We start from the raw sequence: 19,991 nt of genomic DNA on the forward strand, positions 1-19,991 counted from the left end.
GAGGAAAGACATGAGGAATATTCTCCTACAAAGGAAGCAAGACTAGGACTCCACTTGTAATAGAGTAATCATAATCCTACTAGGACTAGTCATGTAACTCGCCCCATCAACATATATAAAGAGGGGAGGGCTCCCCAAAAAGGGACAAGCAACAAGCAATAATCTCTAGGGCTAGACACAATAAAGGGGAGCCGGCTTATGCGGCGTCTCCCTCATGAGCATAATGAGATCTAGTCACAAACAGCATGTAGGGTTATTGCCGGATGATGTTTTTCGGGGCCCGAAGCTGTCTAAACCCTTGTCTTGTGTTGCGTCTCTCGTCCCGGTCAACCCCTCTCAAGCTACCATATAGATGCGTTGGCCTCACGACTAAGTCCTGACACTAAGGACATCTGTCGTGACAATTTCACGACAGTTGGCACCCACCGTAGGGCCTGCGCACGATGGTGTTGAGTTCTTGGAGGGATCTCACACAAGGATTGAGAAGCTCGCGATATGTTAAATAAGAAAGTGCCAGTACGAAAAGCATGTAGAATAACCCAGCATGGGGTAACCTCGAGCAGAGCCGGCTAGATCATCATCAGTAGATCAGAATTGTTATCAACTTTGGATTGGATAGTACGATATTTGAGTTCAAGGAGAAATCAACTGCCGTTGATATGGGCAGGCGGTCCAATCACAAGTCGCCGAGAAAATCGTTTTTCGCTGCTGTTTTGTTTCGTCGACAGGTGAGCTCGCTGAAATTAGCCTGGTTAAAATCTCTACCGCGTTCAACGCGTGTTGGTCGAGTCAGATGGGAATTAGGAGAAGTTTATGCGGCGGTGTCCGCGTATTGAACAATTTAGTTGATCTAGTTGATCTAGTCGTGAGGCAATTGGAGGCCTAATCCGTTCTTTGCATAAAGACAAAAAAGTACTACTCCAGCCATTAGCTCAAGAAAATTCAACGCCAGGAGACCTGCGCAATCAACGGCCAGCCAGCATGTCCTTGCGGCCGCCGAGCCGGCGTCGCGCGATCTGTCCAATCCTAAATTTTTGCGAGCAACAAATTTCTGCTGAGACCAACTAAATCAGTATTTTTATGGATTCGTCAATCGAGTTTCTGCTGTACTCAGTCCCATGGTTCAAATACCAAGGTTAGCAACTATCGCTGCTGCCACTACTTTTTCTAGCCTGAAGAAATTAATGGATTGGCTGGCTACAATTGCATGAGCAACAAAGAAAATAGGAAAACAAGATTAGATTGGTGAAAAGGACAACGACCAGGAGAAGGATTCACGCGTGGGATGGACTCGGATTCGTCTTTCTCCGCCAAAGAGCCGCCGTAGCGGTCTCGTTATTGCTTCGAGCCGCTCCCTAGCATCACGACCATGGGTTGACTAGCATGCCAAGCTGCTGCCACCGTCGTGGTCTCGCGCCGTCGCTGAGCCGCTTGCTCTGCTGTGGCCGGCCCTGAGCCGCCCTCGCCGCGTCCGGCCCGACCTGCCTTGAGCTGCAGTCGCCGTTGACTGGGCTGCGGCCCTCGCGCAAGCCGCCGGTCGCCTTCACAGCTCGTCCGCCTCTGCTACATCAAGCCGCCATCACCGCAGCCTCGAGACGGCCGGCCGTTTTCTACTGTTGCGCTCCGAGCCGGTCACAGCCACCTTGCTTCAAGCCGCCGCCGCGGTCGCAGGATGATGGACAAGAATTTTTTTTTGGCTGCGGCACTGCAAGTCCGGGGGCCCTCGATCGAAACTACTGCTAATTCCAGTACTATTTCTTCAGGAAGCCACACTGCCGATTGGATCTACACAGAAATCAGCCCACGACACGGAAAAGGATTGGGACGGAAGACTCGGTTTCCGCCGTCGAGCCGGCCTTGCATCACCGATTTCCGTCGGGCAGGGCCTGAGCCGCCGTCTCAAGTTCGCCGCCGTCTCTGCCATAGCTGGCTGCCGGTTCTCAAACAGCCAAGCCGGTCGTGCTTCACCGCGCCCAGAGCCGCCGTCGCGGACGCATGCCAAATCGCCACTGCCATAACTCGCCCTGATCAACCAGTTTCCGCGGAGTCAGCTGTCGCCCAACTCTGCCCCCTGCTGTGCTGCCGGTTGCTGCCATATCTCTTGCCGGCTCGTCGCGCGGCCGTTTGCTGCTGCGTCCTTTGCCGGCTCGCACCACTGCACGCCCCGTTCATGCAACTCGCCTGTTAACGTCCAACTTGATCTAACCCACACTCTACTTATATTCTGAATGTTTATGTGTACATGGGCCAACATTCAGTGCGGAGCCCACTCCATCCCAAAAGCCCGGACTGAAAGAAGGAGGAATACTCTCCCTTATAAGTTGGTCATGGCCTCCTCCCGTAAACGAGATGGGACTAAACCAAGCCAGCCTCCACTAGTGGACAGCAGCCCTAACATCCCATCCCCCTGAGAAGCCCCCCAGGAAGACATGGCGATGCTGGCTCTGATACCAGATGTTAGCGTCCAACTCGATTTAGCCCACATTCTACTTACATTCTGAACGTTTATGCGCACATGGGCCAACATTCAGTGGAGAGCCCACTCCATCCCAAAAGCCCGGACTGAAAGGAGGAGGGATACTCTCCCTTATAAGTTGGTCATGGCCTCCTCCCGTAAGTGAGATGGGACTAAACCAAGCCAGCCTCCACTAGTGGACAGCAGCCCTAACATCCCATCCCCCTGAGAAGCCCCTCAGGAAGGCATGGCGATGTTGGCTCTGATACCAGATGTTAGCGTCCAACTCGATCTAGCCCACACTCTACTTACATTCTGGACGTTTATGCGCACATGGGCCAACATTTAGCGGAGAGCCCACTCCATCCCAAAAGCCCGGACTGAAAGGAGAAGGGATACTCTCCCTTATAAGTTGGTCATGGCCTCCTCCCATAAGCGAGGTGGGACTAAATCAAGCCAGCCTCCACTAGTGGACAGCAGCCCTAACATCCCATCCCCTTGAGAAGCCCCTCAGGAAGGCATGTCGATGCTGGCTCTGATACCAGATGTTAGCGTCCAACTCGATCTAGCCCACACTCTACTTACATTCTGGACGTTTATGCGCACATGGGGCAACATTCAGCGGAGAGCCCACTCCATCTCAAAAGCCCGGACTGAAAGGAGGAGGGATACTCTCCCTTATAAGTTGGTCATGGCCTCCTCCCGTAAGCGAGGTGGGACTAAACCAAGCCAGCCTCCACTAGTGGACAGCAGCCCTAACATCTGGTATCAGAGCCAGCATCGCCATGCCTTCCTGAGGGGCTTCTCAGGGGGATGGGATGTTAGGGCTGCTGTCCACTAGTGGAGGCTGGCTTGGTTTAATCCCACCTTGCTTACGGGAGGAGGCCATGACCAACTTATAAGGGAGAGTATCCCTCCTCCTTTCAGTCCGGGCTTTTGGGATGGAGTGGGCTCTCTGCTGAATGTTGGCCCATGTGCGCATAAACGTTCAAAATGTAAGTAGAGTGTGGGCTAGATCGAGTTGGACGCTAACATCGCCCCACTCCACAACCAAGTCACTACCTCTGCTATGGTTAACCACCTCCGCCAAGCCGCTGGATCCGCTCGCGCCTTCCTCCGTGGCGGTTCATTTTTTCTACAAGCCTATGCGCGCACAAGTCCTCCGGTTTTCTGCGGTCGTCGAGCACTTCGGCTCTGCCAAGCCGCTGACGCCTCCAAGTTCGCGATCGCTGGCCTGTTTGTTAAACGCTGCTTTAAGCCGGTCTTACCAAGTCATCTGAATCCACTACTGCTACAATAAACAGAGCAGCAAGGGAGCTGCAGGGGCAATAGCCCGACTTAGTGAGGCTGTTATACCACGGCATTACACCACGTCAAGTTATCAGAGGAACAAGCATAAAAAAAGGGGGAGGGGGGCAGCTGCCTTGTCCATCATTGAAAAGAAAGAGGAAAAGAGAAAGACAGAATAACAGCCACGCATGGGACATCCACTAGCGGCACGGCCCCCAACAACCATTGATCTCACGTGAAAAGTGCTACCACAGATTGTCATTTCAAATGACGTGAGGCTATACTAGTCCATCATTACCAGTATTCGTACTTCTCCGGACCTTTTTAGTCTGCATATGGATCATTTGTGGAATGGGCGTCTGACGCATGATTGCACACGGATCATCTATTGACCAGATCATCAGGTGATATTCGTCCAAGTCTATTTTTAGTACATATTAAATTTTTTCGAGAACTATTCTACTTCGTGTATTCTCTGTACGCAGGGATACTAATTCATTATAAAGATGGTGCCATGTTGTGTCTATGGAGTATGCGTTAGCATCATTATACGCTGGCGTCCCGCTTATTGTTGAAACGGGTGGGCGCAAGCCGTCGTCTGTGTCAACTCGCCGGGACCATGCCCGCGATTAACTCACCGTCCACACGGCTTACCGCGCTTGCGATTGACTCGCTGGTCCATGCACTAGCGATTGACTCGCCCGTCCGCACCGACTTACAACACCACGGCCGGCTTATCTGTCTGCTCCTGCGGCTGACTCGCGCGATTGATGTCCGCTTCACCTGGTGATCATCAACTCCGCGGCGGATGGCTATTGGCTTGATGTATCAGGTGAAATCCATTCAATATATTTTTTATATTACATATTGCTTTCTTTAAAAAAAGAGCAATTACTCTAGCTTGCAAGTTCTCCAATGCAGGACAAGTTATCTACTGCAAAAAGGATTATTATAACACTAAGCCATTGAATTACTCATACCGGTTTATATCACGGTCAAAAATGGAGAATCTCAAGACAACTCCTCGAGTAGTCTTAAGACTCGGGGGCTATGATGACATGACTTAGCAAATATCGTGAGATTCAAGACCCCGGGTCATTGGAGGCTGCCGCCATATTGGTAAAAATTTAAAGGCCGTCAGAAAATTTCCGGCTCACAATGATGCTTCGGTTTACAATCCGGCTCAAGGTAAACCTGTCTCCCACAAAGCTTTGAAGCTCTAAATATCCGGTTTGAAATTCTGGTTTAAAAAGAATTCATCTCTTGCAAGTTTGAGTTTTCAGAAAAAATTATAGGGTTGCACAGCACAACTCAAACATAGGCACCCGGCGAGCACAGCTCAGAAATATATCACTTGGGGGCTTCCGGCTTATTGGGCTAAGCTATGATTACCCTTTGATCCGGCTCATAGCCACATTTACAGGTCATTTGGGGGCTTCCTGTTCAAACATAGGTCGTATTCGAACCAAAGAGAACATAGTTGTCGGTACCCTCTTGATCGGCGCAATGCCAAACTCACTAGGGGGCTTCTTGATCGTATTCGAATCATAGCTTAACCCCTTTTGGGTCCGACTTGGATCGTATTCGAATCAGGGTCGTTAAAAACCTCTCAAGGTCATTTGGGGGCTTCCTGTTCAAACATAGGTTGTATTCGAACCAAAGAGAACATAGCTGTCGGTACCCTCTTGATCGGTGCAACGCCAAAGCCACTGGGGGCTACATGATCGTATTCGAATCCTAGCTTAACCCCTTTGGTCCGGTTTACTGATCGTATTCGAATCAGAAGCCTCAAATTCTTCTTTCTATTTTTCTTACGTTTTTTGAAAACAGTCTTTTGGGTTTGTCTTGAGACTTTTTGTTCATATCTGAAGCATATATATGGTTTCGATTAATCCAGCTTGACTTTGGATGATAAGTCGCCATATATGACAATCATAAACATTTGGAAGTTTTTGGCTTCTAAAGATTGGGTTATCACCCTTACTGCACAGGTATCCTAAACCGGCAGTACGATTCAATATCACAGGAACCGGTTTTTCAAACCGGGTTATATTATTCAAATCTTTAATAGCCAACATGGCTGGATTTTTATTATGGTTATCAATAACCAATATTACGATTGAGGTTTTCAAAGTCGCTTCAGCGCAATGGATATTATTTTGTCAATGGATATAATTTATTCTACAATGGAAGGAATAGTCCCAAGTCGCTGCAGGCTTACAACCCGGCACTTGGGGCTACATTATTCAAAGTTGAGATTATATCAAATATGCAAGTCTCATGTCGCTGCAAGCATGCACCTTGACACTTGGGGGCTAATGCAAATTCATTTTTATTGGCCTTATTGAAGACCCGACTCATCACATCATAATGAGTCGGCCCTCGAGGGCTACCATTTGCTCATATCAATGATTCAAGGTACACAAGTCTTAATCCATTATATTCAAGGGTCCACTACTCAGTTGGTAAAGCACAAAGCTCTTAACCTTGTGTACGTGGGTTCAAGCCCCATGATGGGAGATTACATCATATGATGTTATTTTCAATGAAGTATATATAAAGTCCCAGCTCAATATTATCTTACTGAGCCGGCCCTTGGGGGCTACACATCACTGCTCAAATCAACATGATTATATTTACAAAGTCCCTGCTCATTATTGCATAATGACCCGGCCCTTGGGGGCTACACTGCTTGAAGTTTTTTGAGCATCAGGCAATTTCAAGTCCCAGGTTACTGCAAGCATGACAACCCAGCACTTGGGGGCTACATATGTGGAATAATCAGTTCTGACTAGTGATTGAGATGACCAACATGGGTTTCTTCAAAGTGGTAATATTTATATTGAAGCAAGTCTTAAGTCATCACTTTGCTCTACTCAAGACTTGGGGGCTACAGGTATTATGCATATAAAGGAGGAATGTCTTCAAATTATCAGTTTTGAGTAAATCAGGAAGATCAATTACATGACCCGGCATCATTTGTTTATAACCCGACAATTTTGGCAATCATAAATTAGCAAGTTCTACATCTTCAAGTCGGCTGAATATCAGTTGAATATTTGAAGATCAATATTTTTGTCAAGTCAGAGCATTGAAAACCGACTCAAATGGATTCTTTATTTACAATATTTCTTCTACAAGCAAGTTGATTATGAAGCCGGCCTATTGACCCGGATTTTCTAAAAGGAGGAAATGACAAGGAATTAAGGATGATCTGGTGCCGGTTTACAAGAATATTTAAATCGGATCACAACCTGTCCATTTTGCTCTTGTGTTTATATTGTAGATCAGTTTAACATGGATAAATCCAAATTAAACTGGGGGCTAATGTCGGGGATATACCCCGTGGTATGACCCGGCCGGACTTGGCGTTTCATTGGTAACCCGCCAGAGGATTGGCGACTCACGTGTCTAGCGGTTCACTGGTTTGACGAATCACGAGCCTGAAAACTCATTTGTGACCCGGCGGGTGTTTCAGATGGATGACAAGGCCCAAGGACCAGAAGGCCGGCTCATGTTATGATGGGCCGGATTAAGAGGAAAGACATGAGGAATATTCTCCTACGAAGGAAGCAAGACTAGGACTCCACTTGTAATAGAGTAATCCTAATCCTACTAGGACTAGTCATGTAACCCGCCCCTTCAACATATATAAGGAGGGACAGGGCTCCCCAAATAGGGACAAGCAACAAGCAATAATCTCTAGGGCTAGACACAACAAAGGGGAGCCGGCTTATGCGGCGTCTCCCTCATGAGCATAATGAGATCTAGCCACAAACAGCATGTAGGGTTATTGCCGGATGATGTTTCACGGGGCCCGAAGCTGTCTAAACCCTTGTCTTGTGTTGCGTCTCTCGTCCCGATCAACCCCTCTCAAGCTACCACATAGATGCGTCAGCCTCACGACTAAGTCCTGACACTAAGGACATCTGCCGTGACAATTCCACGACAGGTAGGATTTGAAAGAACGAATGAATTGCTATGATAAACGAAGGAAGAAGAATCTTGGAAGAACCACCATAAGAATTTGAAAATGAACAAAGAAAAGATAAGGAAAACACCGGGAAGAATTATAAAAAGAACAAAGATACTTGAGGGAATTTAGATACATGAGAACGAAGTGATCATGAACTGATTAGAAGATATTTGAACGATGCACCGGTAAGATTTGAAGAACAATAGCTACACGCTGAGAATGAATAATTCTAAGATGATGGGCTCCGGAGAATCAAACTGAGAAGACTCCTTAATAGCTCCAGATGGGTGGATAGAATTATCATAATCGAAAACAATTATGAGAGGAAGGCATCAAGCTAGAACCACGCATCTCTGAGAGAACGGACCAAGATTTGAGAGAAACTCTTCTTCAGTCTTCAAATGTTGAGAATGATGATGAGAAACACCACCATGAATTGTTGAGGCACTCCAGAATGAAAATTAGAAAGGTTGAACCAACGATGAAAAGAATTTAAAAGCGGTCTTGGAGAAGTCATCTGACTGATGATAATTCATTCTTACGTCAAACTTTGAAATGAATTTGAGAATAACTCCGCAAAAATTAGAAGAGTTAGGTAAGATCCTGGTAAAAGACCTGTGGGTTAGGGACCACTCAAAAGAAACACCGTTGAATGATTTAAAATAGAGATTGCATCGGTTGAATTAAATAGCTTGAATAAGATAACAACCTCGAGATAGCTTAAGCGAATTAGCAATGGAAACGCGAATCTCCTGAGATATCTTCAGCACTCCGGAATAATTGAATAGCAAGCGGGGGAATGATTAAGAGGTGCACCAGCATGAGAAAACATTTGAAACGAGGAAAAGGATGTGATCAACAAAGCTTGAATTGAAACCACCGGATAAGAACATTGACTGAACAAAAATGAAGAGACTTCACATCAATAAGATGGATACTTGACTAAGAAGTCTGAGACCTTGAAGAAAAAAAGGGTGGGAGGGCGGGAAAACAAAAGCAACTAGGGCATATGGAACAAACACCGTTGAGAAGAACTAAAATTGGATCTTGTGGATGTTGAAAAATGATCGGATCCACTTAAAGAGAAACACGCCAGTTGAAAAGGATTGACATGACCATCTCGATGACCGAAAAGGATTAGCACTCCCATAGAAAAATGAGAACACCACTTAGGGGAGGAATGGGGAATCAACACTTGACATTGAAGCAACTCGAATACCTCAAACAAAACAAAAACAAAGGATTGGCTTGCAAAATAAACCGGAAACAAACATATGATAGACCCCATATCGTATCATGTGCCTGTTGGAAAGATATTCTAGGAGCTACTTGAATTCCCACTTATCAACTCCCGAAACTTTCTGGTTATGCAATCAGGTGTTGGGGATACATGGGAAGCATAATATCTCACCCAAAACTAGCAAATCCTACATCCAGCTGTATCCATCCTTCAACACATAACCAAGAAACCTTCGGAAATCATTTACCTCAACCTTTGAAAAGCATCTATTATACGAGTTATGGCAATACTCCCAAACTCCCGCCCCAGTACTGGGTGGCGTCGAGGTTATCTCACCAACAACTGCATAAAAGAGATTTTCGATGTCAGCGAACTCAGGTATTCCAGAACTGCAACGATAAAATTGTGACGACAACACCTCAGAGCTCAACTCCCCGGGTCACTGCCACAAACCCCTAAATGTCAAGAGGCACCAAGAACAATGTTCTTGTCACAAAACCATCGGAACGATTCCAACATACCCGCGTGATCCTAAATTTTTTAGTGAAATTTGAGGAAAGAAGAGTCAAAACTCTACGTCAGGAGACCTCACCAGAGCGACGAAGGGACTGAGGATTAAAAAGAATCCTACTCTCTGATATATATAATCCTAAGACTCAAAACATTTTGTTCTAGACTCAACAACGCCAGCGATTCGATCAAGCAGGGGGCTCCTAAGTCGGGGAAGGCTCTGATACCAACTTGTAACACCAACGATGCGGCTATATCTTCCACGTGTCGGGGCATGACTTAGAGGCATAACCGCATAGTAGGCATGTCGCAAGAGGGGTAATCTTTACACATCCCATGTACTGAATAAGGAAGGGATAAAGAGTTGGCTTACAATCGCCACTTCACACAATACATTAATATAGCATTACATCATCCAGAATACAATCAAGGTCCGACTACGGAACCAACATAAATAAAGACAACCCCAAATGCTAGATCCCTGATCGCCCCAACTGGGATCCTCTACTGATCGCCCGGAAAGGAAACATAGTAACGAACCGAATCCTCGTCGAACTCCCACTTGAGTTCGGTAGCGTCCCCTGCACTGGCATCATCGGCACCTGCATCTGTTTTGGAAGTATCTGTGAGCCACGGGGACTCAACAATCTCACACCCGCGAGATCAAGACTATTTAAGCTTATGGGTAGGAAAGGGTAGTGAGGTGGAGTTGCAGCTAGGCCTGGGCATTCGGTTACCCGAAAGAGTTCGGTTCGGTGCTTCGGGTTATTTTAAATTTCGATTTTGAGAATATGCTACCCGATCGGTTAGGTGAAAAAGAGATAACCGAGGGTTCGGTGCACTAGAAATTCGGTTCGGTGCTCGGGTTGACCGAGTAGGACCGAGCTGGACAACTCCGCTGGGCGCTAGCTGCTGGACAACCGCCGCCGCCCACCAGAATTGATTACAGAGAAGTGCAAGATAGGGAGGCACGAGGCAGCAGGGGGCGAGCGCATTCTCTCATGGGGCATCGTGCAACTAATAAAGCTGATGGGTAGCAACGTGGTGGGGAAGAGGGAGGAGACGGCAAGCCTTGAGCATATCCAGGAGAAGGTGTGGGGCCTACGTCTGTTATTTTTTTTAGCAAAGCCTGCTTCTGTTTGTGGCTGTGATGAAAAGTAAAGGCTGAGAAAAAAATGTCGTCTACTTGTTTGATGGGCTAATCGGCCTAGTTGGATGGGCTTTAACTAATATAGTACTAAAATACTTCGGTTTATTCGGGAGATTCGGTCAGTGGACTCCAGTGACCGAATTCACCGAACTAATTTCGGTTTTAGCCATTTGCTAACCGAACGAACAACCGAAGCTTCGGTTCTCGGGTTTTTCGGCTTCGGTCTCGGTTTTTTCGGCTCCGGTCTTCGGTTCTCGGTTTTTATGCCCACCCCTAGTTGCAGCAAGCACTAAGCATATATGGTGGCTAACATACGCAAATAAGAGCGAGAAGAGAAGCAATGCACGGTCGTGAAGCTAGAAGTGATCAAGAAGTGATCTTGAAACTACTTACGTTCAAGCATAAACGAGCGTTCTTTCTATCTACTATTATCTAAAAATAATCAAGTTATTAATGACTGGACGAAACCAAGAAATAACCCCTTATGTGAGAAATTATAGAAGAACCCCTTTAAGATCAAACAATTCCATCGAATTGAGTATGACTGTATGTGTGATAGCATCTACTATACCAGGAATATCAATGAACCCCATTCTTGCAATTGCTCAGGGTTTTGGCTCGCAAGAAAGCTAGGGTCCTGATCGAGCAAGACTACGTCCTATCTATCTACCTCTCCAAACACAATATCTTGAGTACCTATGATGGTGACTACATCTGCTGGCATGTGATGTTTGTACATAGAATCGAGTCCTTGTGAATGGGCAAAGCCAGGTGCTCTTATTTTACAACGGTAGGGACGATTACTCCCATTACTGACAAGAAAGACACCAAATTCACCTTTAGGTGCTTCAACTGCGGTATAGGTAGAAGGAGCTGGTACGGAAAAACCTTCTGTATACAAGAACCGTGTTCACTTCCCGGACTCCGCCGAGAAGAGACCATCACGGCTACACACGCGGTTGATGTATTTTAATTAAGTTAAGTGTCAAGTTCTCTACAACCGGACATTAACAAATTCCCATCTGCCCATAACCGCGGGCATGGCTTTGAAAGTTCAAAACCCTGCAGGGGTGTCCCAACTTAGCCCATCACAAGCTCTCACGGTCCACGAAGGATATTCCTTCTCCCAGGAAGACCCGATCAGGCTCGGAATCCCGGTTACAAGACATTTCGACAATGGTAAAACAAGACCAGCAAAGCCACCCGATGCGCCGACATCCCAATAGGAGCTGCCCATATCTTGTTCTCAGGGCAACACCGGGTAGGTCAAGCTACGAGTAAAACCAGCCCTCGAGTTTCCCCGAGGTGGCCCCGCAGGCTGCCCGGTTCGGACCAACACTTTGACAAGCACTGGCCCGGGGGGGTTAAAATAAAGATGACCCTCGGGAGAGCGACTCCCAAGGGAAAAAGTAGGTGGTGGTGAGGCAAATGGTAAAAACAAGGTTGGGCATTGCTGGAGGAGTTTTATTCAAAGCAAACTGTCAAGGGGTCCCCATAACACCCAACCGTGTAAGGAACGCAAAATCAAGGAACATAACACCGGTATGACGGAAACTAGGGCGGCAAGAGTGGAACAAAACACCAGGCATAAGGCCGAGCCTTCCACCCTTTACCAAGTATATAGATGCATTAAATTAAATAAGAGATATTGTGATATCCCAACATATCCATGTTTCAACATGGAACAAACTTCATCTTCACCTGCAACTAGCAACGCTATAAGAGGGGCTGAGCAAAGCGGTAACATAGCCAAATAACGGTTTGCTAGTAAGGTGGGTTAGAGGCTTGACATGGCAATATGGGAGGCATGATATAGCAAGTGGTAGGTATCGCGGCATAGCAATAGAGCGAACAACTAGCAAGCAAAGATAGAAGTGATTTCGAGGGTACGGTCATCTTGCCTGCAAAGTTCTCAGAGTTGACGAAAGCTTGATCCTCATAAGCGTACTCAACGGGTTCCTCGATCACGCACTCGTCTCCCGGCTCTTCCCAAAGCAACAACACAAGTAAAGGAAACAACAATCAACCACGGTGCAATGCGCAAGCAACATGATGCAAAACATGGCATGATATGCGAGATGTGATATGCAATGCATATGCGTGCTTCGGAAGGGAAAGATTGAATCAGAACTCAACTTGGCAAACCAAGTGTGCCGCTGGAAAGATGAGATGATTTCGGTCGATATCGATATAAAGATCACCGGAATCGGATGCACAGTTTGCAAATGGCAAGCAAAACAAGAATGGCACAATTCTGCGATTAACAGCATGATGCCATCTAGAATGCATCAAGAAACTAAGCTACTGCACTCCAACATAGAAACAAAGCACAAGGCAGTGATATACTCAAGATACTTGACAAAAGATGAACACTGAGCTACGGTTAAATCACACCAGAGCAGGTTCAAACAAGCATGGCAAAAGTGCAAAAGATATCAGCTTCACAGACTTAGTGAAAATATCAACATGACAGGAATAACATCCGGAAGCAATTTTGAGAGCAAGCACACAACATGCTACAGGAACATATCATAGCAAAATAAGGCATGGCATGAATCTACTCAAAGGATAGAACAAAAGTCCCTTACTGACCATGAGCCAAAAGGGCACAGAAAATATGATGGCACCCAGGTAAACATAGCAAGTTTACTTAACAGATTCAGACTTAGCAGAAAACTGAGCATAGCATAAACAAAATTATGAAGGCATGTTTGCGAGCTCGATTCACTCAACACAAGGCATTGCATGACAAGATAAGCATAGCATCAGGAAGAAGACATGTTCAAGAAGCTAACCAAGGCAATAGCAAGTTCATAGCGTGCATGGATCAACTACAACAACCATGGCAAAATTGATTAACATGTAAACAATCTGCCAGGAACATTTTATAGCAAAAGTAGAGCAAGATTAAGTCATGCTAGGGTACTCCATAATTGCAAACAGGGGCATCGATGGATAGAGCACAACCATATGTAAAAATAATCCTTACTGAAGATACTCAAAACAAGCATGGATCGCTCTATAGCATTATGGATACATGGCATAAAAATAACAGCAGAGCAATGACTTAGTAAAATTCCAAGTCCCTGAAATCAGCAATATCACAAGAGCTACTTTGCATGCTTGTGCTAGTCACCACATTGATCACAAAAATACATGGCATACACCCCTGTAAAGATGGCCTGGCATAGCCCAAAACACATGTATAGCTCATGCCCATATGCAGCACACAACAAATGTAGCAAAAATGACAAATGCTCATACCCTGCTAAGAATCAGCATCTAACAATTATAGCACTCTTGCATCAACGGTTTGGGCATCAAGATGGACTCAAACAAGCAGGTCACAATGGAATGAAATGAAGAGCACATCATGATGAACATTTTGATATATTGCACGCACAAAATGGAGCAGCGAGCACAAAGTTATGGTAGGCCAAAGGGGGCACCAAAATGTAGGAAAACAGGGACTTAGGAAAATATACCACTCCGAGAACAGTCAACGGGACGGCGGGATCCAGGACGGGGCGCGGTCGTGTTTGGTTCGAAGGACGTCGGGGTCCTGGGATGATGCTGGACGAAGCGATCCAGGTCAGCGGCGAGGACAACGCCGGCGAGCTTCGGGCGCGGGGAAGGCCGACGAACGGCGCAGGGTGGCCGGATCCGGGTAGATCCGCACGGATCCAGGATAGAGTGACCCATCTGGCGAGGGCGAGTAGCGGCGGACGGTAGACGACGGCTCCGGCCGGTGAGCTCCACGACGGGCGGGGTGGGGCGCCGGCGAACGAAGGCGGCGGCGGCGGATGACGACGGCGAGCGCGCGGTGAGGCGGCGAGCGGGCGCGGGCGGCTGAGAGCGGCGGAGGATGCCACGTGTCGGGATCCGATTGGTTGCCGGTGGCGGCGCGGGCGTGTCCGGCGGGAGCGGACACGTTCGGTGGCGGAGAGGACGAAAATTAGGGTTTTGGACCCGGGTTTTGGACGGGGAGGACATGTATATATATAGCTAGGAGGAGGTGGGAGTGTCCAAATGGAGTGCGGTTTTCGGCCACGCGATCGTGATCGAACGACCGAGAGGATGGAGGGGGTTTGGATGGGTTATTGGGCCGTTTTGGAGGGGTGTTGGGCTGCAACACACACGAGGCCTTTACGGTTCCCCGGTTAACCGTTGGAGTATCAAACGGACTTCAAATGGCACGAAATTTGACAGGCGGTCTACCGGTGGTGTACCAAGGCCGCTTGGAAAATCTCGGTCCATTCCGAGAATGTTTAACACCCACTCACGAAAAGAGGCAAAAGGGGGCGCCGGAGGTCATAGGAGTGTCGGATTGCAAAACGGACAACGGGGAAAATGCTCGGATGCAAGAGACGAACACGTATGCAAATGCGATGCACATGATGACATGATATGAAATGCATGACATGCACAAAATGCAAAACGAAGACAAAACCCAACCACGAAGGAATATCATATTGCATCTCCGGAAAAGGCAAGAGTTGGAGTACAAATATGGAAAGTTGTATCCGGGGCGTTACACTAAGATGTCATTTCTTAAAGTTTGGGGCTATGATGCTTATGTGAAAAGTTTCAACCTGATAAGCTCGAACCCAAATCAGAGAAATGCGTCTTCATAGGATACCCAAAGAAAACTGTTGGGTACACCTTCTATCACAGATCCGAAGGCAAGACATTCGTTGCTAAGAATGGATCCTTTCTAGAGAAGGAGTTTCTCTCGAAAGAGGTGAGTGGGAGGAATGTAGAACTTGATGAGGTAATTGTACCTTCTCCCAAATTGGAAAGTAGTTCATCACAGAAATCAGTTCTAGTGATCTCTACACCAATTAGTGAGGAAGCTAATGATGATGATCATGAAACTTCAGATCAAGTTACTACCAAACCTCGTAGGACAACTAGAGTATGGTCTGCACTAGAGTGGTATGGCAATCCTTTGTGGAAGTCATGTTACTAGACCATGACAAACCTACGAACTATGAGGAAGCGATGATGAGCCCAGATTCTGCGAAATGGCTTGAGGTCATGAAATCTAAGATGGGATCCATGTATGAGAACAAAGTATGGACTTTGATTGACTTGCCCGATGATCGGTGAGTCATTAAGAATAAATGGATCTTCAAGAGGAAGACGGACTCTGATAGTAGTGTTACTATCTATAAAGCTCAAATTGTCGCAAATTTTTTTCGACAAGTTCAAGGTGTTGACTACGATGGGATTTTCTCACTCGTATCGATACTTAAAAGTCTATCCGAATCATGTTATCAGTTGCCGCATTTTATGAAATCTGGCAAATGGATGTCAAAACTGCATTCCTTAATGGATTTCTTAAAGAAGAGTTGTATGTGATACAACCAGAAGGTTTTGTCAATCCTAAAGGTGCTAACAAAGTGAGCAAGCTCCAGCGATCCATCTATGGACTGGTGCAAGCATCTCGGAGTTGGAATATATGCTTTGATAAAGTGATCAAAGCATATGGTTTTATATAGACTTGCGGTGAAGCCTGTATTTACAAGAAAGTGAGTGGGAGCACTACAACATTTCTGATAAGTATATGAGAACGACATATTGTTGATCAGAAATAATGTAGAATTTTCTAGAAAGCATAAAGGAGTGTTCGAAAGGAGTTTTTCAAAGAAAAGACCTCGGTGAAGCTTCCTACATATTGAGCATAAAGATCTATAGAGATAGATCAAGACGCTTGATATATTTTCAATGAGTACATACCTTGACAAGATTTTGAAGTAGTTCAAAATGGAAAAGTCAAAGAAGGAGTTCTTGCTTGTGTTGCAAGGTGTGGAGTTGAGTAAAGACTCAAAACCCGACCACAGCAGAAAATAGAAAGAGAATGAAAGTCATTCCCTATGCCTCAGTCATAGGTTCTATAAAATATGACATGTTGTTTACCAGTCTTATTGTATACCTTAGCATGATTCTGGCAAGGAAGTACAATAGTGATCTAAGAGTAGATCACTGGATAGCGGTCAAAATTATCCTTAGAGGACTAAGGAAATATTTCTTGGTCATGGAGGTGACAAAGAGTTCGTCGTAAAGAGTTACGTCGATGCAAGCTTTTGACACCGATCTAGATGACTCTAAGTCTCGATCTAGATACATATTGAAAGTGGGAGCAATTAGCTAGAGTAGCTCCATGCAGAGCATTGTAGACATAGAAATTTGCGAAATACATACGGATCTGAATGTTGCAGACCCGTAGACTAAACTTCTCTCACAAGCAAAACATGATCACTCTTTGGGTGTTAATCACATAGCGATGTGAACTAGATTATTGACTCTAGTAAACCCTTTGGGTGTTAGTCACATGGAGATGTGAACTAATCACATAAAGATGTGAACTATTGGTGTTAAATCACATGACGATGTGAACTAGATTATTGACTCTAGTGCAAGTGGGAGACTGAAGGAAATATGCCCTAGAGGAAATAATAAAGTTGTTATTTATATTTCCTTATATCATGATAAATGTTTATTATTCATGCTAGAATTGTATTAACCGGAAACTTAGTACATGTGTGAATACATAGACAAACAGAGTGTCACTAGTTTTCCTCTACTTGAGTGGCTCGTTGAATCAATAATGGTTATGTTTCCTAAACCATAGACATGAGTTGTCATTTGATTAACGGGATCACATCATTAGAGAATGATGTCATTGCCTTGACCCATCCGTTAGCTTAGCACGATGATCGTTTAGTTTGTTGCTATTGCTTTCTTCATGACTTATACATGTTCCTATGACTATGAGATTATGCAACTCCCGAATACTGGAGGAACACTTTGTGTGCTGCCAAATGTCACAACGTAAATGGGTGATTATAAAGGTGCTCTATAGGTGTCTCCAATGGTACTTGTTGAGTTGGCATAGATCAAGATTAGGATTTGTCACTCCGATTGTCGCAGAGGTATCTCTGGGCCCTCTCGGTAATGCACATCACTATAAGCCTTGCAAGCAATGTAACTAATGAGTTAGTTGTGGGATGATGTATTACGGAATGAGTAAAGAGACTTGCCGGTAACGAGATTGAACTAGGTATTGAGATACCGACGATCGAATCTCGGGCAAGTAACATACCGATGACAAAGGGAACAACGTATGTTGTTATGCGGTTTGACCGATAAAGATCTTCGTAGAATATGTGGGAGACAATATGGGCATCCATGTTCCGCTATTGGTTATTGACTAGAGACGTGTCTCAGTCATGTCTACATAGTTCTCGAACCCGTAGGGTCCGCACGCTTAACGTTCTGTGACGATTTGTATTATGAGTTATGTGATTTGATGACTGAAGTTTGTTCGGAGTCCCGGATGAGATCGGGGACATGATGAGGAGTCTCGAAATGGTCGAGACGTAAAGATCAATATATTGGAAGGCTATATTCGGACATCGGAAAGGTTCCGAGTGATTCGGGTATTTTCCGGAGTACCGGAGAGTTACGGGAATTCGTATTGAGCCTTAATGGGCCATACGGGGAAGGAGAGAAAAGGCCTCAAGGGTGGCCGCGCCCCTTCCCCATGGACTGGTCCGAATTGGACTAGGGAAAGGGGCGCCCCCTTCCTTCCTTCTCCTTTTCCTTCCCTTTTTCCTATTCCATGTGGGAGGTGGAATCCTACTAGGACTAGGGAGTCCTAGTAGGACTCCACACTTTTGGCGCGCCCTATGAGGGCCGGCCTCCTCCTCCCTCCATCCTTTATATACGTGGCCAGGGGGCACCACATAGACACACAAGTTGATCATTGATCCCTTAGCCGTGTGCGATGCCCCCCTCCACCATAATCCACCTCGGTCATATCGTAACGGTGCTTAGGCAAAGCCCTGTTCCGGTAGCTTCATCATCACCGTCATCACGCCGTCGTGCTGACGAAGCTCTCCCTCGAAGCTCTACTAGATCGTGAGTTCGTGGGATGTCACCGAGTTGAACGTGTGTAGATCGCGGAGGTGCCGTACGTTCGGTACTAGGATCGGTCAATCGTGAAGACATACGACTACATGAACCGCGTTGTCATAACGCTTCCGCTTTCGGTCTACGAGGGTACGTAGACAACACTCTCCCCTCTCGTTGATATGCATCACCATGATCTTGCGTGTGCGTAGGAATTTTTTTGAAATTACTACGTTCCCCAACATTAAAAGGATCAACAGTGGGCTCCACTGTTTTTTGACTTCTAGTTCTAGGTCTAGACACACATGTCTGAATCTTCCTAGCACTCTTTTTCTTTCTTGGCCCAACCATAGTAAAATCAGAAATACCACTGTTGCAATCATCCCCCCGTTTAAGGCTAATGGGGATGTCTTCCCCCTTCTCATTAGTAATAAACATGTTATTAACAACAGAGATATCTTTTTCTATTGCATTATTTTTAAAATTTTCAAGCTCTTGAATAATGTTGACTTTAGAAAAATAAGGATCAGGAATGATTACCCCCATCATGCTAGCTCTAAGCATTAAATCAGGATCAGATAAGACAGTGAAGGAGTTGGTAGATGGAGATGTACCTTCCATATCTCTCTTCTTGTTAGTAGATTAAATGGCTCACTTAAGTGTTGCTGGTTCTGTTATACTTAGGTTGAGACCATTTTAATAATTTAAATTATGTTGGTTTTACCCATGACAATTAGCTAGTGAATATTTGCAACCCAGCAAACATTTTTTATTTACTATTTGAAGAAATAATAATTTGAATTTGAATTTCACTAGGGTTTCAATCAAGGGACAATTATGGTTAGCAAAATAAGATGACATTGCATAATTAGGATGAGATCAATGTAGCTTAATTATAGGGGAGTTACACCCTCACCACCACCTCTCAAAAAGAAAAGAAATAGTTATGCTTAATGGCCTTGGAGTAGGATTTTCTACAATAGTTTGCCACAGAACTAGTTAAGGTTTTCGACGGTGTAAAAGTTCTCAAAAATTCTGAAAAAAAAACTAAATCAACACACCTATAATATAATATGATCCAACAGATGGATTGAAAAAATATGACTGCATGTGTCCTGGACAAAAAGAACAAATGTTTCAATATATATTGATCCTGAAGTGAGCTGAAACGCTTGTTTTTTTTTGCTAAGGACACATAAATGCATATTTTCACAATCACACCGTTGGATCATCTTATTATATTGGAGTGAGGCTCCCCTATTTATTTCATATTTTTTACTTACTTTTAAACCGTTAAATGTTTAGCAAGCCTTAACTAGTTCTGTGGCAAGCTATGATAGACACAATTTTACCTACTAGCCTTGGGAAATAAGATAGCGTAATTGATGTTGACGAAAGACGGAAGATGAAGGATTATAATGGACACCAATACCTGTGTGATGTCACTTTGCTGGAT

Source organism: Triticum urartu, chromosome 4A (assembly GCF_056163025.1).
Source record: "Triticum urartu cultivar PI428250 chromosome 4A, HENAU_Tu73, whole genome shotgun sequence".
Taxonomy (NCBI): domain Eukaryota; kingdom Viridiplantae; phylum Streptophyta; class Magnoliopsida; order Poales; family Poaceae; genus Triticum; species Triticum urartu.